This window comes from Bubalus kerabau, chromosome 5 (assembly GCF_029407905.1).
Source record: "Bubalus kerabau isolate K-KA32 ecotype Philippines breed swamp buffalo chromosome 5, PCC_UOA_SB_1v2, whole genome shotgun sequence".
NCBI lineage: Eukaryota > Metazoa > Chordata > Mammalia > Artiodactyla > Bovidae > Bubalus > Bubalus kerabau.
Genome location: NC_073628.1, coordinates 40,385,599 through 40,407,376, shown reverse-complemented (window position 1 = coordinate 40,407,376; position 21,778 = coordinate 40,385,599). Strand labels below are relative to the sequence as shown.

At 41.6% G+C, this 21,778-nt stretch overlaps 1 protein-coding gene and 1 long non-coding RNA gene across 13 annotated transcripts in view; one reads left to right on the top strand and one right to left on the bottom strand.

The window, feature by feature from the left end:
• The window catches only part of DLG2 (discs large MAGUK scaffold protein 2), a 1,420,652-nt gene that overhangs the window by 1,151,770 nt on the left and 247,104 nt on the right, over window positions 1-21,778 (top strand). Inside the window, exon 1 of one of the 12 annotated variants that reach the window (XM_055581489.1) lies at window positions 13,937-15,630. The exons of the other annotated variants lie outside the window; for them this stretch is intronic. The gene's annotated coding sequence lies outside the window, so the exon portion shown is untranslated. Of the gene's footprint in view, window positions 1-13,936; window positions 15,631-21,778 lie in introns of those variants that run through there. 12 annotated transcript variants of the gene reach the window in all.
• Window positions 10,854-15,297, bottom strand: LOC129652661 (uncharacterized). Its single transcript, XR_008714666.1, has 3 exons — window positions 15,169-15,297; window positions 14,894-15,068; window positions 10,854-10,991 (listed from the first exon to the last, which is right to left on the bottom strand). It is a non-coding gene; the product is annotated as an uncharacterized LOC129652661 (long non-coding RNA).

Genomic DNA, 21,778 nt, shown 5'->3' with positions numbered 1-21,778 from the left:
AACATTTCCTTTGTATTTTATTCTTGCCATATTCAACTCCCCCCCTTACTAAGTAGCTTCCCACAATTTCTCTCTAAATCCCTAATGGGTGCTCTGAGCTAAGCCAACACCCTCATTAAACAGAACAATTAATCACAGGTTTTCAGAATTAATTTGTTTGGTTAAGACCACCAAGAGGGCAGGGACTGTGTTTTCTGATGCCTGGTATATAATAGAGGCAGTTTTCGCTTTTGCATCATAGGCAGAGATCATAGAGATGACATCTTAATAATCAATGGGGAACAAGTACCATTGGCTACGATACTGAGCAAGCAGCTTTTCTATGCCTTAGTGAGCTGCCACAGTCCTTTCTAGCTTTGGATCAGCTTCCAACCTTTTATCCCTTGTACTTCAATGTTATGAAATATCTCTGAGAGTTCTTTTAATGTGTAGTTTTTTGCCAGTGTTATTTCCTCTGGGACATCTTCATCCTTTCATCCCAACCACTTTCTTCGTTCATGTTCCTAAGTTTGCCTTTGGTCAAGTTCCCCTGGCTGCGTATCTGGTTTTTCTCAGACGGTGGCAGTGTCAATATTCCCACGATCAGCTATGGCTTCTAAAAGTCCACTGTTCCATTTGAATTTCACTTACAGCATTATCACTTTTTGTTTCTTTGCTGAACTTCAGTCTTCGCTGGCTCCATTTCTGTAAAACGTTGTGTGGGTCTACCACCAGGAGATGAGGAAGCAAAACAACTACATGCTTTGCTGTCTGTATGTGAACTGAACAATAGGTCTGAAGTGACCCATTCCCAACAGACTTTGAAAGAACTGACCTGATAAGTCTCGGGGAACATAATGTGCATCTGTTATTATGTAGTGACTGTCGACCAAAGAGCTAGTAGCAAGTTTATAGTTTACTTACTCACAGTTAATATACCGTGGTAACTGAAATTTGAATCTTGTTGTTAGGGAACTGCTGTTCCTTAATTAAGCCATAGTAATTGAAATTCATGCGTGTTCAGTTCAGTTCAGTTCAGTTCAGTTGAGTCGCTCAGTCGTGTCTGACTCTTTGCGACCCCATGAACTGCAGCATGCCAGGCCTCCCTGTCCATCACCAACTCCTGGAGTTCACCCAAACTCATGTCCATCGAGTCGGTAATGCCATCCAGCCACCTCATCCTCTGTTGTCCCCTTCTCCTCCTGCCGCCAATCCCTCCCAGCATCAGAGTCTTTTCCAATGAGTCAACTTTTTGCATGAGCTGGCCAAAGTACTGGCGTTTCAGCTTTAGCATCAGTCCTTCCAAAGAAATCCCAGGGCTGATCTCCTTCAGAATGGACTGGTTGGATCTCCTTGCAGTCCAAGGGACTCTCAAGAGTCTTCTCGAACACCACAGTTCAAAAGCATGAATTCTTCAGCGCTCAGCTTTCTTCACAGTCCAACTCTCACATCCATACCTGACCACTGGAAAAACCATAGTCTTGAACTATGGAAAAACCATAATTCCAACCATTTGTTGGAACCACACAAATAAAAAACTGCCCATAGATAGTTGCTTAATAATAAATATCTGTTGAATGAATGAACATACTCATGCATTCACACTGATCTCAGTTTTACAGTCTGAGTGTCCTTTTAGCCTTGCCCATAACTATTTCTCTTCTCTTCCTTCCTGGACATAATAAAATACCCAAAGTGTTAGCTGGTCTTTGCAACCCAATGGACTGTAGCCTGCCAGGCTCCTCTGTCTATGGAGTTTCCCAAGCAAGAATAGTGGAATCAGTAGCCATTCCCTTTTTCAGGGGATTGTCCCAACCCAAGTATCAAACCCAGTTCTCCTGCATTGCAGACAGATTCTGTTCTGCCTTATCCACCAGGGAAACCCTAAATAGTACGTAAAAACATGTCTACTACAAGCTAGCTTTGAACAAGTCATTTAACTCTTGGGTCTCATGTGCTAAAGGCCCAGTTACTTATTAAAATTCTTCCTGATTGGGACTTCCCAGGCAGTTCAGTGGTTAAGACTTCTTGCTTCCACAGCAGGGGATATGGGTTCAGTTCCTGGCTGGAGAACCAAGATCCTGCATGCCATGCTGCATGGCACAGCCAAAAAGAAAACAAATTCCCTGAATGCCTAGCTTCACTTCTACAATAAACGAATACGATCAATAGATTTATACATTAAATTCAAAAAGGACTCTCAGGCTCCAAGTGTTGATCATTTTCTCCCCTAAGAGCAGACTCAGGTCTTGGCAGGGGAAGCTTCTGAAATCCTGCCTCCACGAAGGATGCTCAGACCCAGTGGGCAGTGGGAGAGAGGGGTCTTATACTGACAGAACTTACCTGATCCAATTCTCTTACTGTCCTAAAATCTAGTAATTAAAAAAAAAGTAGAGGATGTCTAGGGGAGAGACTCAAAGATAATCCTAAATTCTATTTGGCCTTTGGTCTCCAGGAGTTTATATTCCAGAATGGGCTGTGAACCCTGGAGACCTGTAAGCAGTAAGAGTGGTGGGTACCAGCACAGGCTTGATCTGAGCCAGTTTCAGGGCTGGATCTGTCACTTCTAGCTCGGTAAGCTTTCGCAAGTCACTTAGATTCTCAGAATCTCCTTTCTACATCTGTGGAATCTAAGAATTATCTCTCAGGGTTTTGAAGAGTTTTGAACAAGATAAGGAATGCAATGTACATAGAGTAGTATCTTTTGTAGGGTAAGAGCTTGGAAAACGGAAACGATTTTCATTACTGAGACATGATTTGAATACATGTTGTCTTTTTTAAATATTTATTTGTTTGGCAGCACTGGGTCTTAGTTGTGGCATGCGGCATCTTTCAGTTGTGGCATGTTAGATCTAGTTCTCTGACCAGGAATCGAACCCGGGCCCCCTGCATTGGAGGTGTGGAATCTTAGCCCTTGTGCCACCAGGGAAGTTGCAGATGTCATTCTTTTCACTAAGATTGCCTTGTCTTCAGTGTGCAGAGTTCTGGTTGCAGAGTGTAATATACAGGTGAACTTTATGAAAGCTATCCAGCACATTCATGAGGGACCAAGGCTAAGATCTTTGTTTTCTCTTGCCTCCTTATTGACATCCATTGGGTAATTGAGAATCTATATTATATTCTGCTTTTGTGGAGTTGGTCCCCTCTATTCTTTTGGAATCCCTCCTTTGGGTGTGTTCAGAGGCATTTTCAAGAGCGAGTCCCTCAGGTCACATAGTGGCAGGGCCTCACTTGCTCATCTGCTGACAGTCCGTCTCTCCTAGAAAGAGCAGCTTGGCACGGCAGCATCCTCATCTGGTTGCTGTGTGTCCCCACACCCAGACACACACACTTGGAGACTTTTTGAAAAGTCACTGTTGTGCCTGACTGCTGGGCCGTGGGTCTCAGTTCTGGCCGTGTGGGGCACTTAACAAGTGGAGCTCTGCCCAGGGATCCTGATTTAGTCGGTCTGGAGTGGAGCCGAGGCACCTGCATTATAAAAGTGGTGCCCAGGTGAGGCGCAGGCAGAGCTGAGAACTGCTGCTCTAGCGCCAACAGGCACTAGCGTCTAAGAACACAGCCAGCCCTGGTTGCAGGTGCCTGCACGTGACTGTGACCTTCACTTGTCGGCAGACTGAGGCTCAGCTGGCCTTTCGGTGTGAGAACCTGGCTGCTGCCCGTTCTCCTTACCTGGGCAGGGGGCGGGGGGAATGTTTACTTGTGTTGTGTCATCAGAGAGCAGTCCCACTCCTCTTGACTGAACTTTTTATAACAGCTGCCTAATTGGTCTCCTTGATTCCGTCTCCCTCTCTTAACCTGTCAATCTACCCTCCACTCTGCCAACAAAGTCATCTTGCTAAATCAAAAATTCCATTGTTACTCCCTTACTCTTCCTCTTTCTTCTTCTTTTTTTTTTTTTTTTTACATTTTGTGGGATCTTAGTTCCTGACCAGGGAGTGAATCCCCACCTCCTGTAGTTGAGGCATGAAGTCTCAACCTCTGGACTGCCAGGGAAGTGCCCTCTCCTCTTGTAGCCACAAAGAACTGTTCCTTGTTTCCAGCATGTGATGTTTCTCAGTACCTTCAAGCGCGTTATTTCCCCGCCAGAACACTCTGCCTCCCAGTTAATAGTAAAACTTTCATAAATAACAAAATATTTCTCTATTTGAAAATTTAATCTTTTTTAGATCCCATGCCACGTGTTCTACACATGTATATGTTTGACAAACTCTCACTGACCTTACAGGCCCAGTTCTAGACCTTCTCTGAGAAGACTTATCTATCCTTCACTACTCATCAGCAGCGTGTGTACTTTCTCTGGACCCAGAGAACACTGTCAAAGAATTCAGCATCTTGCATTGTAATTTGCTGTTTATGATCTACTTTCTTCCCAAGGATATGTGCCATGTTTGTGTTTGTAATTGCTTTAGCGGGCTCCCCAGGTAGCTCAGTGGTAAAAAAAAAATCTGCCTGCCAATGCAAGGAGACACAGGAGATGCTGTTTCGATCCCTGGGTTGGGAAGATCCCTTGGAGAAGGAAATCGCAATCCACTTGCCTGGAGAATCCCATGGACAGAGGAGCCTAGTAGGTTACAGTCCATGAGGGTGCACAGAGTCAGACACGACTGAGCCCGAATGCACATATGCAACTGCTTGAGCAGAATGGGCCACCAGGGGGATTGGGAGCAGGCTTGAGGGAAAATCATCTTCAGTCCTAAAAAAACACCTGGATGCAGATGGTTCACTTGATAATGGATTGTTAACTCTAATAATGTCATTTCTTGTAAGTCACTGGGGGCACAAAAAAGAATTATCCCAAAAATAAACTAAAAATATTAAAAAGAGAAAAAACAGTGTCCCAGAGGTTCTGCCTTTATACACAGAATTCCAATTGCTGGAGCACTTACTTCCCAAGACAGTCTAAGCCACAGTCAGCAAGACTGCCTAGATTTCTGTGCTTAGCTGACCAGAGCTCCCACCGTAACATCATTGGGTTCACTTTATTACCCAAGAAGGGCTGGATTCCATTGCATCATCTGTTTAGAGGGCATTTTACCAAAGAACCAATGAAAGGCAGCCAAAGAGAGCTGTGCATTTTAAAAATATTTTACTTATTTCTTTGGCTGCACCAGGTCTTAGTTGAGGCATGTGGGATTTAGTTCCCCGACCAGGGATCGAACCCAGGCATCCTGCATTGGGAACATGGAGTCTTAGCCACTGGATCAGCTGGAAGTCCCAGAGCTATGCATTTTTGTGTGTATACTTTTTTTGGGGGGCGGCCTGTATTTTTACAGGCAGACACTGTAATCAGCTGTCATGACAACTATAATCAATTAGCCTATGGGCTGTTTTTCTCCATCTGTACTAATTAAATAGTTGCTTTTGTTTTTATTTTTGTTTTTCCTTGCTACTGTTGAACCATGTGACTAAGCCCCTAAAAACCTTCAGCTGCTGTTCTTTCTCTCCTTTCTCTAACTGTTCCTCCTTTAAGACATGGCAGTAACCCATTAATCTCCAGAGAGATTTGCAAATATCTGCCTTCATATCTAGGAGTTACTTATTTGAAAAATATACTCAAGTAGGTCCTTTATGGTTAGCTCAATAGATATTAGTTTGAGCAAACTCTGGGAGATAGTGAAGGACAGGGAAGCCTGGCATGTTGCCATTCATGGGTTCACAAAGAGTTGGACACAACTGAGTGACTGAACTTCTATTGTTGAAGTAAAAAGCAAGAAATCAGAAAATATTTGTTTCTTTTGAAACTGAGATTTTTCCCCAATAAATCACAAGATAGAGATGCTTCCCTGACAGTAAGCTTAAGAACACAGCAGAGAAGTTTTAAGAGTTGGGCAAACATTTCAGCTAACATGGCTGCACAAGTCTAGAACCTAAGCTAGAAACAAAAAGAAAAGTAAAGATCTAGCGTCTGCCTGCAATGAGCTTAAAGTCTAGAAGAAAGATTTATTAAAAAAAAAAAAAAAACCCAAACACAATAAAGCATTAAGGATGAAAGAAAACGCCCATGTTTCAAAACATTCTGTTATGTGCTCAAAAGAAAATTGTCCCTGACCTCTCTGTCTTCTGATTTCTATCTGCAAAATGGGTATAATCCATGCCAGTAATCTAATTCTTTTTAGAATTCATTTTAATGAGAAATTGAAAGGATTTTGAAAGTCTTCATACCCTTAAGGGTATTATATGGATTCCATGTTAAAACCATAGTGCATTTAAAGCAATGCTCATTGAACTATTAATCAATTTTTATCACTAGCTCCATACAAAACTTACTGAGGGACCCTGAAGTTCTTATAGAAATGAAAAACAGAGCAACTAGAATTAATTTCACTGGTTAGGTAGGAAAGGCTAGGAGGTGAGGATAAGACCCCCTCCAAGGACCCCAGAACTTGCTGCCAAGGCTATTGACTTTTTGTGGTCACTTTTAATGACTGTTCTTTTTACTTGTCTGTGGCTTGGGGCTCTGACTATAGATTTATGGATGCACAGTTTTCTTCAACCAGGAATTAAAATTTAACGAAAGCAAAATCCAAAAGCAAATAATACCCTAAAACTGTGTTCCCGCCTTTGAATGCAGAAAAATAGGATTTTTTTTATAGGAGTTTTAAAATGTATTCAGCAGATCTTTATTCAGTACTTGCTATGTGCTGTGTATGGCCCTAGGCATTGGAGGACAAATCAGACATGGTCTTTGTCCTCATGGAGCTTAGAATCCAATTACGGGCCAACTGCAACACAATGTAAGCAATGCCATGGGGGGCTTAGACACTGCCCAGGTAGGAACTTTTAATGCATCTTGACAAGAGGATCATAGAAGGCTCCGTGCAGAAAAAATATCAAAGCCAGGATGTAAAATTCTGAGAAATTAGCCCTGAAGAGCGGGAAGGAGGAAGAACATTAAGGAGGAAAGTAGGACAGCATGAAGGCGCCCCTGTCCTTGGAAGTGAAGCAGTTTAATAGGTTGGCGTTTAGACCAGTGTCTGGTGGAGCCTGGATTGCTAAGGAGGGCCCAGATCACACAAGGATCTTTATGCCCAACTGGAGTTTGATTTTTTGTCTGAAAGCAGTGGGGCCAGTTAAATGGTTTTAAGCAGGAAAGGGACAGGATCAATATTGCCATTAGGAAAAAAATCTCTTATCTCTGCTGTGAAAAGAATGGAGAGGAGAGGGGACAACCATCAAGAAGATGGGATGAAGATTCTTAGTTTAGGGGTTGAAAATTCAGATGTAGGTCTCACTAGCTGCTTTCACTGTAAGGAATTACAGTGTGCAGGACTGTAAGGATTACACTCCTGCTCCTTCCCAGGCTTTTTGAATACAAACACTCCCTTTCAAACTACCGAGAATGGTTTTTAGATTTTGTTGATAGACATAATACTTACTGATTCTGTGATACTTTGAAACATGGAATTGATGTTGGCCAGTCACTCAGTTGTGTCCGACTCTTTGAGACTCCATGAACCGTAAGCACGCCAGGTTCCTCTGTCCTCCACTGTCTCCCAAGGTTTGCTCAAATTCATGTCCCAAGTGGATCAGTGGGTAAAGAATCCACCTGCAATACAGGAGACGCAGGTTCAATCCCATGGACAAAGGAGCCCGGCGGGCTACAGTCTCTTCACAGAGTCACATGTAACTGAACAGAAGCACAAGGATGTATACGTAGGTGACATTATGGATTCGGTCTAGGGAATATTTGGTGCCTTTTAGAGGATTCTTTGCCAAAACACCAAGGATTCCTGAGAGTTTTTGTCCCTCAACTTGAACCTGGAAGTAAGGAGGCTTTAGAATTGTAGTTATCAGTAGTCTGTTAGCTAATCTTTTTCAAAGGGTTGATGCTATTATTTATTAAGCTTGTGCAGTCACTCAGTTGTGTCTGACTCTTTGTGACCCCCATGGCCTGCAGCACGCCAGGCTTCCCTGTCCTTCACTATTTCCCAGACTTTGCTCAAATTCACGTCCATTGAGTCGGTGATGCCATCCAACCATCTCGTCCCCTTCTCCCACCTTCAATCTTTGCTGGCATCTTTTCCAGTGAGTCAGCTCTTCGCACCAGGTGGCCAAAGTATTGGAGCTTCAGCTTCAGCATCAGTCCTTCCAATGAACATTCAGGGTTGATTTCCTTGAGGATTGACTGGGTTGATCTCCTTGCAGTCCAAGGAACTCTCAAGAGTCTTCTCCAACACCACAGTTCAAAGGCATCAGTTCTTTAGCACTCAGCCTTTTTTATTGTCCAGCTCTCATTGTCCTTACACACTACTGGAAAAACCATAGCTTTGACTATATGGACCTTTATCAGCAAAGTAATGTATCTGCTTTTTAATATGCTGTCTAGATTTGTCATAGCTTTTCTTCCAAGGAGCAAGTGTCTTTTAATTTTGTGGCTACAGTCACTCCACAGTGATTTTGGAGCCTAAGAAAATGACTGTATCCAATAGCTTTACAAGTACCAGTTCATTTTATAAATGGGAAAACAAATGTTAGAGAAGTCAGTAACTTGCTTTGGCTTCTGATTGACATTACTTCAGTACCTCCTGGAGGTTAAGTGAATTGAATGTTTGAATTTCAGTTCTACCACTTACCATCAGTGTAATTTGGGGAACTTTATCTCCAGTAGTATCAGTTTCTTTATCTGTGAAATGGGTATAATAGCTATCACATGGGATTAGAGTATTATTACAGTAGATAATGGATATGAAAAATCTTGATAACTTTCAATAAACTGTCTTCCCATTGTACGTTCTTCTCTTATTCCTTCTTTATCCTTTCTCCCCACTTCCCTGGCATCTGCTTACATGTTTGTCCCTCCTCTATCAATTTTCCTTCTCCTGATTTCTTTTCTTTTTTTATTCTTCACATTTTATTAAATCACTTTTAAGTGCTTATACAGTTACTTTTTTGTTTTGTTCTTAAACAGCAACCATTTATGTTTTGTTAAATTGCTCAAGAATCAAGTTGCTCTGGATCTGTGACCCTTTGTAGAAAAACGTTCTCACTAGCACATCAATGACCTATAGTACATTTTCAGGTCCACTCTGGCAATGTTACTTACTCCACATTCTTTTGATAGAGATGAATCATCCATGCAATGCCCTACTTAAAAGACATCTGTGTTCCTAGCCAATGCTCTCTTCATTCTCGCACATTCTCAAGTGCTCTGGCAAATCCTTAGCGCCCCTGTCAAAAGCAGTGATGTCAGGTTTCCTGGGATATAGCCTATGGTTGATGAAGCAGATGCAGAATTACAGAAGGTGTAATTGCCACGTGAAGTAGTATAGGGAAGTGTTTTCCTATGTGTTTCTTGAAATTTATCTGTATCTTATTTTTAGAGCATATTTACCCATTGCATACTAAATTCTAAGTCTAATGAATAAAACTGGAATAACTCATCTTGTGAAAATCCATTCCTTATGCTGAGTTACCAAATAGCCGCACCCTTTGGCTTAGCTTTTAAGGCCTTCCATGATCTGGTTTCTCTTGTTACTTCATTCTTTCTTCCTGTTTCTCTTGTGGGGAAGACATGACCCCTACACTTAAATATTTTCTACAGCCTTCCCCTGAAAGGCTCCTCCTTTAACATGGCAGTCTTAAAGTACTTGTGTGCCTGCTGTTTCTCTCCTCTGGAAATCCTTCTTTTCTGCAAACCTTACCCATTCTTCAAGTGTCAGTTCATGTCCTACTTTGTCTGATCATTCCAAGTTCAAGTGATCTTCTGAATTCCTGGAGAGACTTGGTGTGATTTACAGGGTAGGTTTGGAGATCTAGAGTTGGAATGCTGAGTTCAAATCCTGCCTGAGAGATGCAATCTTTTTACCTTCTTTGGAAGATAAGAAGTAAGAAGACAGGGGAGATAAAGGTGTTAATAAAAGGATTAAGGTAGAAAAACCATGTGAAAATATTGTGTAATTAATTATGATAATCTTGCCTAGTATATTCAATTATTTCTCCTTTTTATGTGGTAGTTTAGTTTGCAGTTAAACATATTTAGTAAACACTTAATTCTTAAAGCTAAAAATGTACACTTTTTAAATCGGGGCTTCTTACATATTAAGGTGCATATGAATTAGCTGGGGATTATTTAAAAGTCAGGCTTCTGATCCTGTAGCTCTGGGATGGGGTTTGAGTTTTACATTTCTAACAGCTCTCAGGTGAGCTGTCACTGTTTCTGCTTGCCCACGGACCACATTTCGATTAGCAAGTCTCCCTGTAAACGCAATACAGAGTGGGCAATAGAAACACCCATGCTGATAGTTGGCCCTCTCTGCCTGGAGTCCAGACATGGTATTTGCACAATGACCTTCTTCTTGGTGTCCAATTTTGTTTTTCTGCCTATAACTTCACAACTGCAAAAGCTGGCTAGCTCAGTACTTAACCTGGTCACACACTGATATTAGTCAGCCTGGGGTGTCAAACGCAATTACTTCAGAATAAATAGAAAGTTCATCAGGAAACTTGCAGGGCTCCCACAGAGTGAACTGGATCTACCCTGAGATGCCTGCTAACTGATGACAGTGAAGTGACTCATTTGAGGTCAAGTCACAGATAGACGTCACCTCGTTACCTGGGAAGACCTCCTTTTGCAGCCAAGTATGCCACAGGTACGTCTAAATGAGGAGAAACACTGGGAGGTTGGTTACCTGACTAACCCTCAGCAGTAGTCTCTACCAACTAGAGCGGTCACAGCATCTATAGACCCTGTCCTTTAAACAGCTTAACACTCATTTATTTATTTATTTATTTATGGCTGTGCTGGGTTTCTGTTGCTCCGCAGGCTTTCTCTTGTTGCAGCGAGCAGGGGCTCCTCTTCGTTGTGGTGTGCGGCCTTCTGATTGTGGTGGCTTCTTGCTGCAGAGCACAGGCTTGAGACGCATGGGCTCCAGTAATTGCAGCACTTGGGCTCAGTAGTTGTGGTGCATGGGCTTAGCTGCTCCATGGCATGTGGAATCTTCCCAGATCAAGGATTGAGCTCATGTCCCCTGCATCGGCAGGTGGGTTTTTATTCACTGTGCCACCAGGAAGTCCTGTTAAAAACAGTTTATCAGTGACTTCAATTTGACCTTCAGCGAGTCGTCACCTTTTTTACCTAGTTCTCCATGTGTGCACAAGGCAAGACAAAAGACTATCTGATTTTGAATTGCATACTTTGATTGCACAGTTCAGTAAAGGAGACTTGGTGTGGAAGGTGACTGATGAAGCCATGGTTTTACAGTCAGTCTGCTCATGTTCTAGTTGTGGGACCTTAGGCATGTTACCTAATCTAGGTTTTGGGCTTTTCATTTGTCAAAAAGAGATATTAAAATAAGTGAGATGGTCCATGTTAAACATTTAACACAGTTCCTGGCATACAGTTAGTGGTCCATATGTATCAGTTATACTTTTTATAGATAACAGTTATTGGCATATTTATGTTATTATAACATTATTAATATTACATTTTAGAGTTTTGTGGTGAAAACACATTAATCTATCATCTTAGCCATTTGTAAATGTATGGTTCTGTAAGTATAAACATTGTCATGCAACAGATTTCTAGAACTTTTTCATCTTGCAACACAGAAATTCATATACTTCAATAAAAATGAATTCCTCCTGCAAGCCCTTTACATTTTAGTTCCATTTCTGTAGTATATTGATATGAAACCACTCTGCATGGCCTTGTCACTATTGTTCCATGGCCCTGTTTCCTGTCACTATTGGGAAAACACACAGTATTTGAAGTAAAAATTTAGACACAAGATTAAGCCCTGAATTATACTAACTATATGAACATCCTAGTACCAGTTTCAAGCTTTGATTATATCATCCATATCTGCAAATAGGCCCACGTTATGAGTTGTATATTATTGTTAATTAGTCTCTGAATGCCCCCTCCTTCCAATATTCCTCCTCTGTGTTCCTAAAAATTGTTCATTTTAACACTCTGCATGCCACACTGAAATGTGTCTTTCTCTTGAGTAAATTAAAAGCACCTTGTGGACTGGGGTTAGGTGTTAATTCAAAACTGATTTCACGTGTGTTAGACAGAACAGCATATTTACTTTATATTTCTCTGTCATTTGCTTCTACGTGTTCCCAGGAGCCTCATTTTCATCATATTACATTTCCCTTTGTTTAACACCCTTCTCTAAAATCCTTGGCAAAATGCCTACCCACAACAGTGACTGGTAGGAGGGAACAAACCAGTCCAGTGGAGTATGGACAGAATTAGGGTAAAGTTATAAAGAGTTTGAAAAAAGAAAGCTTAGCCTGGTTTTTAGACTGTCTCTCTACTTTTAACGACTACCTAGTTATGATTAGAATGTTCTTACTCCTGCTGCTTCTGCCAAGTGTCTAGAGAAGTCAAGAGGCATCTTGTTTCCTTCCAAATGATTTGGGGGCAAATTGCTTCCAGGTACAACAGGCTCTGCTCCTGAAGATCTGTATTGAAAGTTAATTTCGAGAATCAAGGTTCACTTTCTGAAGCAGAAGCAAAGACAGTTATGTAACCTGAAATTCTCTGTTGAAAACAAAACCTGCAGATGCTCAGAAAGGTAAATTAAACTCTTGACTTGTCCCTCAGCCACCAAGCATCTTTGGGCAGCCCAAAGAATATTAACAGCACCAGGATGATCATTGTAATGATGCTGAATGAAGCACTATTCATTCCAGCCAATGTAATTTAAAAGTCTGCCCAGAGTAGCTAGCCGGAATGCACACTGAGGTTGAGTTGAACTTTACAATGTGGTTTGTTGCCTAAAGAGCCTCTTGTTAAAAAAAAAAAAAAAAATTGCAAAATTTGGTTACATGCACAACTGATTTGAGAAAAATGTTTCCTCCTCTCAGAACATGCTTTCTTGATGAAGGATTGCATACCCTAGATTGAGAAGGGGAGCCTAAGAGAATGAATATTATTGGCAGTTACCACAGGTCTCATGCTCATCTCTTACCTTTAAAAGAGGAAAGGAGGACTTCCCTGGTGGTCCAGTGGTTGGGAATCCACCTGCCAACTCAGGGGACACAGGTTCAACCCCTGGTCTGGAAGATCCCACTGGCTGTGGGGCAACTAAGCCTGTGAGCCACAACTACTGAGCCCAAGCTCTAGAGCCTGTGCTCTGCAACGAGAGAAGCCACTGCAACGAGAAGCCTGCACGCCACAACTAGAAGTAGCCCCCACTGTGACAACTAGAGAAAAGCCTGAGAGCATCAGTGAAGACCTGGGGCAGACGAAAAAAAAAAAAAAAAGGAAGGGAATACATGCCACATGCCAGGAACTCTGCATATGTCCTTCCAGTAAATCATCACGTGAAGTCAGGGAAATGGGACACCAGCGACCTCATATTAGAAATTATGAAAAACAGACTCAGAGATAGAAAATAATTTGTCCAAGGTCTCTCAACTAGTACGTGGAAGAACTGGGATACAAACAGGGTCTTTCTGTCATGACCTAGGGAGAGAATCCACTATCATCACACCACCTTGGGCATTGACCTTCAATCATCTAATTTCTCCCTCAAAATCTGAGGTCCACATCCCACCAAATAATGTCTTGAAAATAGATCCTGATGTTTTCAGAACCTAAATTCAAGTTATAGGGACTTTCCTGGTGGTCCCGTGGTTAAGACTCCGAGCTTCCAATACAGGGGCTGTGGGTTCCATCTCTGGTCAGGGAATAAGATTCCGTATGCTGTGCGTGGAGAAGGCAATGGCACCCCACTCCAGTACTCTTGCCTGGAAAATCCCATGGGCTGAGGAGCCTGGTAGGCTGCAGTCCATGGGGTCGCGAAGAGTCGGACACGACTGAGTGACTTCACTTTCACTTTTCACTTTCATGCATTGGAGAAGGAAATGGCAACCCACTCCAGTGTTCTTGCCTGGAGAATCCCAGGGACAGGGGAGCCTGGTAGGCTGCCGTCTTATGGGGTCGCACAGAGTCAGACACGACTGAAGCAAGTCGCTTCACAGCTGCTGCTGTGTGCAGTATGGCCAAAAGATAAAACAAATAAACAAACAAAAAAATTCAAATTGCAAGTACTTTCTAAAATATACATATTTCTGTAATAAAATCAAGATAGAAAACATTGCAAAGAAAGCAATTTTTTACCTAAAATTCAAGTGACATTTAATTTGGAGGGATAAACAAGGCTAAATATTAAAAGAAATTTGTGATCATTATTGTCCTGAGAATGAGTCTCCAGTTTTCAGCCTTGCTTTATGACTTCATTCCTTCCATAGGTTATATAGCTGTTCCTCCTCTTTGTTTATAGTCAGAACTTGGGACACTGACATTTTCTCCCTGTCAGATGTTAGTTAGCAACCTTTAATGCATTTACTCATTTTCTGTGTGTGGGCTGATGATTCTTGCTAAAAGCATATGTGGCTCACTCCTTTATTTAGTATTCAATAAATATTTATTGAACATCATCTATTGCCAGATATCGTCCATCTACTAGGTTCTCTGTGTTCTAGAGCTTTTCCCATATGTTTCATAAGGATATTCCAAAAGTCCTGAATCTAGTTTAGGAACTCAAATGTAGCATAAATACTAAAAGTATATAGAATTTCCAATAATGATATAACAGCTAATGTTTACTGCATGCTTGTCATGTCCCAGGTTCCAATGATGAATGTTTTTGTATGCATCTCATGTAATCTGCCTAACAACTCTGTGATAAAAATATAATTTAATATTATGCCTTTTTACAGAGGAAGACATTGTCCTAGTGTGATTCTTAGAGTTCATAAAACTATTATCATAGGTGGGGCATGAACCCAGGCCCACCTGACAGAAAGTCCACATTCTTAACCACCATGTGCTCAGCCTTCTAGCAAATTCCCTTCTATTAGAGTCAACATACATGTACAGGGTGCTGGAAAATAAAGATGCCTAAGACATGGTTTCTGAGCTCAAGAAGCACCAGTCCAGTGGGGTAGGAGGGATACTCACCTAGGCTCAACAAGCGTTGGGCCTTATTATATATCATGACCTGCTGCGTACTGGAGAAAGGCGTGAAGCCAGGCACAATCTCTGCCCTCAAGGAGCTCACACTGATCAGAGACACGAGGAAACAGGAGCTGTGAAGGGCACCTGAGTCCTACTTCCAAGCTTTCCCATTTTGGAGCTGTTCGGAGGCAAACAGGTGTGGAGAGGCTGTATTACACGGGGGCTCTGCAGCAGGTGCTTCAGCCTCATCTTCAGTCCGCCATTTCTTGGTGACCTACCTCAGGCAGACCGCTTCGCTTCTTCCTTGGATTTAAAAAAGAGGTGAGGTGCTCCTGCTTTAAATCGCTGGTGGTTACCAGGCGCGCCAGGGACGAAAGGCGTGTGGTGAGAGTTCGTTTTTTTTGGACAGGGTGTGAACCTCTCCCAAGGACTGCAACGGGGGAACGCGAATGGAGAGCTGGGGTGTCTGAACCCTGATTTGACAGGTCCCTAGCCGGCCCCGCTACACGTGCGGCTCCGTCGCAGGATCTCCTCGCGGTCTTTCGTCGCGCTCCTCAGCCTCGCGAGATTTGTGCTCTTCCGCTGGTGCCTTGCACCGGGTGCTCAGATGAGGTGACCAGATGGGTGCCCCTGAGCGGGCACCGCAGGCGAGACCGTTCTCTTCAGCCCTCGCCTCCCGTAGCTCGTTTGTTGAGAAAACTTGGTGGGTAGAAAGGTCTTCAAGTTTCCACATCATCAAGGTAATGCTGTTTATACTAGCGTGTCCTTCCATTCCTCTCCCCTACCCACTGCCATCAGGACAAGTTTTCGGCCTGGTGACCCACAGGTCTGAATCCGGGATTCAAATTGTTCACGGCTCTTTCTGTTTCTCATGAAGAATTAGGTAACGGTCCTGTCTTTTTTTTTTTTTTTTTTCCTTCTTGCTTCCCTTCCCTTAGGGTAGGAGAGCAACTTCACAGCTTTATGGAAAGACCCTAAATGAATTATGTGTTCAAGAAAGGTAGCCAGTTAAGGAGTCATTTGCTGGGCAGTGTAGGACCAAAAGGGAAATACCGGATTCCATTTCCCCTTAATGATAGACTCTCCAGACCTGTTTCGCTCAAGTTCCTAACTTGGCCCCCAGGTTAGATTTGTAAATGACCCACACATTTCAGTGGTAGAGGAAATGTAAAAATAAGCTTTTGGATGTTGATCTTTGTTTTTCCCATCATTTATTTTTGCCTTCATGAATTCAACAGGAATTCTGTTTTGTGGTTCCTAGCCAATAAGAAGTTTAACACATAAAACTGAGGAGAAATTTCAAGTGTCAGTCCTCAGGGATCTGTAGATTTCTGAGAAAAGAATGGTATCCTTTTGGTTTCTGGTCAGCTAATGTGGCCTCTCTGTTGAAAAATGTTTGTTAAATTTGCTATGCTAGTTCTTTTGAAGTTCTTTGGAAATTAACATGTAGTATATGGGCTTCCCTTGTGGCTCAGAATCTGCCTGCAATGTGGGAGACCTGGGTTTGATCCCTGGGTGGGGAAGATCCCCTGGAGAAGGGCATGGCAACCCACTCCAGTATTCTTGCCTGGAGAATTCCATGGACAGAGGAACCTGGCGGGATACAGTGCATCGGGTGGCAGAAGAGTTGGACATGAGCAACTCTTTCACTTTCAACTATGTATTTAGGCTTCCCTGGTGGGTCATTGGTAAAGAACCTGCCTGCTGATGCAGAAGACTAGGGTTTAATCTGTGGGTCAGGAAGATCTGGAGAAGAAAATGGCAACCCATTTTAATATCCTTGCTTGGGAAATCCCATGGACACAGGAGCCTGATAGGCTACAGTCCGTGGGGTCTAAAAGAGTTGGACATGACTTAGCAACTAAAAAACAAACAAAAAAACTACTTATATACCCCCATAGGTCTTACATGTATACCTATATAGGTACTTGAGCATAATAATATTTCCTGAAAACCCAGGGATGCTAGGTGCTCTCAGCCTCTATTAGTATCAGATATGGTGGTAAAATTACTTGAATGTAGAATCCTCTGGATAAATGTGTTTGTGCTTTATGTATTATAAATGAAAAGGAGCACAGGTGGCTCTGACTGTGGATAAGAAGGGAAAGCTTGTTTTCTCCCAAGAAAGTGGACCATTGTGATATAAATATCCAGCTCCTAGTACTGCTTTCTTGCTCATCAATTCAGTTCAGTAAATAATTGTTTCAGTAAAAGTTGAACCAGGTGTCTCTCCGAAAAAAGTAATAAATAAACCATAGAAGACCAAAAGGAAGGAGTATAGTAAAACTTGAGAGAATGAGCTGGATTCAGAAACTGAAAAAGATCTATATAAAACATCTTGGAGAGCTAGGCACATGCATCTGGGAGTAAAATTAAGTGTGGCAGAATAGGCAGGGTAGACTGGAGACACTTCCCAAAGAAACCAGTAAGAACTGATCCCCACATTGAACTGTTTACATATCTGTAATTGTCTAAATCAGGGGTGCCCAGTCTCTAGGATCTAACGCCCGATGATCTGAGGTGGAGCTGGTACAATAATAATAGAAATAAAGTGCACAGTAAATGTAATGTGCTTGAACCAGCCCAAGACGACCCACCTCCAGTCCATCTTTGGAAAAGTCATCTTCCGTGAAACCGGTCGCTTGTGACACAGAATGTTGAGGGCCACTGGTCTGACTTATCACGGACTGCGCACGGCGAGAGTACTAATGCAGCCTCATTGTTGCAGTTCTTGGGACTCCTTTAATGGGCAGCTTTGGCCGAAGGACTGTCATCAGCCTAACTTGAACTTTTCAGACTGTGCTGCAGTCTGAAGTGCTGGCTACTCAATCCTTTCTTTTCCCTTTCCTTCACTGGTGTCAGGTCTGTGTCACAGTTTCAGACTCTCCCGCCATCCCTTGTTCCCTTTCATCTTTCATAGATATTCCACTAGTAAATCACTTGCATGCTATTATGGTCTGAATTGTGTCCCTTCCCAAAATTTGTTGGAGCTCTAAACTCACAGTGCCTCAGAATGTGACTGTATTTGGAGATGGGTCCTTTGAAGAGGCAGTTGAGTCAAAATGGAGCTGTTAGTGTGAACCCTAATCCAATCTGACTGATGTGCTGATAAGAGGAGTGAATTTCAACATACAAAGAGACCCCAGGGGTAGGTGCACAGAGGAAGGGCCGTGTGAGGACACTGAGCGGGTGGCCATCTACAAGCCAATGACAGAGGCCTCAGAAGAAACCAAACCTATTGACACCTCAGTCTTGAACTGCTAGTCTCCAGAACTCTGAGAAATTAAATTTCTATTGTTTCAGCCAAAAAAAAAAAAAAAAAATTGTAGAATCTATTTCTTGGAGTTTATTTGGAGTAGTAAGGGATAAAATGTAGGCAAACTGTCTATATATGTTCCGTGTATGCTACTTACTACTATTGTTATTATCATGCTCTTGTATGCCTTAGAGTAGTGTCATGGTGGTGCCATCTGTATGCTCAGCCTCACATCTTTTCGGCTGCAACCACCACCTTCACACGGGTGTACCCTGACACCATCATGCCCCAGCTGCCATACCTATCTCTGCTTTCTGCCCAGGAGTCCACTCCCCCTCTGGCATGCACAAAACTGGAAGTGAAATGGAGCTGATGCCCCATGTGGCAACTCTTGACAGTAGACGGTCTGGGGGTGAGAGGCACTGGTAGATAGAGGCTTCCCTCCTCAGCCCTTGGAGAGTGGGTTTTGAATGGCATGATGTATGCTCCCCAAAAGGTCCTGGAGGATGAGTCCCAGTTGCCCACAACAGTGAATAGCCTGATGACACGTCCTGGTATTGCCTTTCCCTCCCCTATTCACTGTCCCTGGTTCCTCACTCCTCTTCCCTGAAATCACTCCTCAAAATGAACTATTACATGCCAACCTTTGAATCAGGCTCTTCTTCCTAAGGGATTGTGGAAGCAAGCATAGGGAGGAGGTGAGAATGGATAGTGGGAATGAGGAGTTTCCCCAGACTAAAAAAAAAAAAGGGGGTCATCTGGATCATTGCCAACTCACATATTTGGATCCTCTCTATGATATCTTGCACTTACCTGGTGGCTCAGATGGTTAAGCATCCTCCTGCAATACAGGAGACCTGGGTTCCATCCCTGGGTCAGGAAGATCCCCTGAAGAAGGGAATGGCAACCCACTCCAGTGTTCTTGCTTGGAGAATCCCATGGACAGAGGAGTCTGGTAGGCTACAGTCCATGGGTCGCAGAGTCAGACACAGTTGAGTGAATAACACTTTCTTTCTTCTATGATCTTTGCTAACTGGTTATATCACCACTGCTTTATATGTCCTGTGAAAGGAATGCATGATCACTAATCCCATTTGTGGACGTCCATATGTCCCTGGCACATAGAACAATACTTAACATGGAATAAGAGCTTAATAAAAATTACTGGATAAATTTTTAAGGGAGTAAAATTTTGGTTTGTATAATGACTGCACATCTTTTTCTTTTAAGCATTAGATCTAGTTTTACATATAAAATAAGCCTTTGTATGCTTTTGAGTCTGTGTTTTGGGCTTTTTGTTTTCATAAAGAGAATTAATTACCAGGGGACTTGTAGGTCCTTTAATGATGCACTTTAAAAAAATAGCAATGGAATTAAGTAGAAATGATTGTTTCTACCTTATTTAAATTGATGTAGACATTTTCCCCTTAGATTTACATACTGTTTTTAAATGTTAGCAGTATAGAAAGTAATGCAGGTTTGGAGTCAGAGGATCAGAAGTTTGGTTTGCATGACTTAATATTTTAGTGATTTTAAGATTAGGTTAATTTTTTTCTGCTAATTATGATTTTTTTTAAAAAGTAACTTTTCTGATTCTAATCACTACTTGTTTTTCGTTAAAAATTTGGTAGAGACAGAAGTTTGAAAAAAGGACAAAAATAAATTACAATTTCTGCTCCTCATAGACAGTACCTTTTGACATTTTTGCTCGTTTTATTTCAGTCCTATTTCTGTCCATGAAGTATATAGGATGGGTTATAGTATATGTAAACCTTCCTACCCTGGTTCATTCTAATGCATTTTAGATTAAGTATTTAATAATGTTGTTTGACATGTTACAAACATTTTAAATGTCAGCAAAATATTTCGTGCTTTCAGATGCATTCTTTTCCACACCTCCACTGCCCACCAGAGTTTTACTTAGAAAATTAAATGTTTTAAAATAATTTTTATTGGAATTTTCTTTTTTTTATTATTGAGATTTTCTAGTTATAACAATAAATAAGGGAAAAAAAAAACAGAAAATAATACCTACTGACTTTGTTTTGGATCTTTACAGTTCTTTTTCCTCTATTCTATGAAATCGGAACCACATATATATATTAAGATGATAATGCTCTTTTTTAATTTATTTTGTTTTATGATCATTTCATGTCCTTGTTGCTGCTGTTAAGTCGCTTCAGTCATGTCCGACTCTGGGTGACCCCATAGATGGCAGCCCACCAGGCTCCCCTTTCCCTGGGATTCTCCAGGCAAGAACACTGGAGTGGGTTGCCATTTCCTTCTCCAATGCATGAAAGTGAACTAGGTTTTAATTTTTTTTGGTAAAAGTGAATTTTAAAGACATTTAGGATTCTATTATGTTGAATTGATACTATTGCTTTAGCCAATTTGCCATTATTAAACTTTTAGGTTTTTCTGATTTTCTTTTACTATCAAAGTAATATTATCATGATAAGTATTAGATTAGTTTGTTATGGGTCATTTATGTTGGATGATAGCATTTGTCACTCTCTAAAAATCACGGCTTTTCAAGATAGTTGACATAAAAATGACAGATTATTTGGAATCTAATTTTTTCTCAGATTTTCATATCTATTATTTATTAAATATTGCAGTTCAGGTGCTTAAGTTAAAAAAGTACCATTTTGTTTCCTCACTATTTGTTTTCATCAGTGGGTTTACAGGATGCAGATTATGAGATTTCTGTGATATGTTGTTAAGAGAAATTCCTTTATAGTACATCCATATAAGTGACTTTCATTATAAACAGATTTATAAGCTACAGAGGTAGTGAGGTTTACTAGTTAAAGATATGAGATTAAAGGTAAGAGCATGTGGTTTTGCTCAGGCTTGACACTTCAGTCCTGTCTGTGAAATGCTTGAACAGCACCAATGTACCATAGAGGATAATGTATTTTCCCTACCGGGGTCTGCATTAAACGTATCATTACATTATCATTTATAGTGCATTTGGGAAGAGCTGCAATTTCTTACCGACAGAGTGCGTTTGCTCTCTTTCCATCACATACTGTCCTAAGTATATACATTTGTATGGGCTGAAGAAAAATTGCTTGTATTTAACAAGCCTCATCTGTTAACTCTTGTTACTGCTTCAGCTTTAGAGACCTGAAGTAACTTGAAAACTTTTGAAACAAAATACTTTGGTTAACCTTTATTGGTCCATGAAGCTCAGCCTAGCTAAGGAGCTTCACTGCACCAAGAAAGAGAGAGATCAGAGTGTTTCAAGCTCTGTTCAACACACAGCAAGTAGCACTTTCACTGAATGCTGCTCAGCCAGAGCATGGCACAGTTTAGAAGTGCAGGTTGACCTGACTGCCTCCACCTCCACCCACATCTGGATCCTTCTGCCCTGGCAGACTCAGATTTCTCTCTTTCAAGGCTGCTGTCCAAAAACACCTACTTTACTTTTATTAGGCAGTATGATAGCTACCATCTGCAGAGCTGTGTCAAACTTGGTAGTAGATATTTGGCATTAATTATTCTATTCCATGAGATGGGTCAAATTCCCCCTCTATAGATAAAGAAATAGAGATTCACAAAGGTTAAAAAAAATTTGCAACTTTATATCATCTTTTAAGTTGCAGAAGATATTTGAAATTATGTGTGTC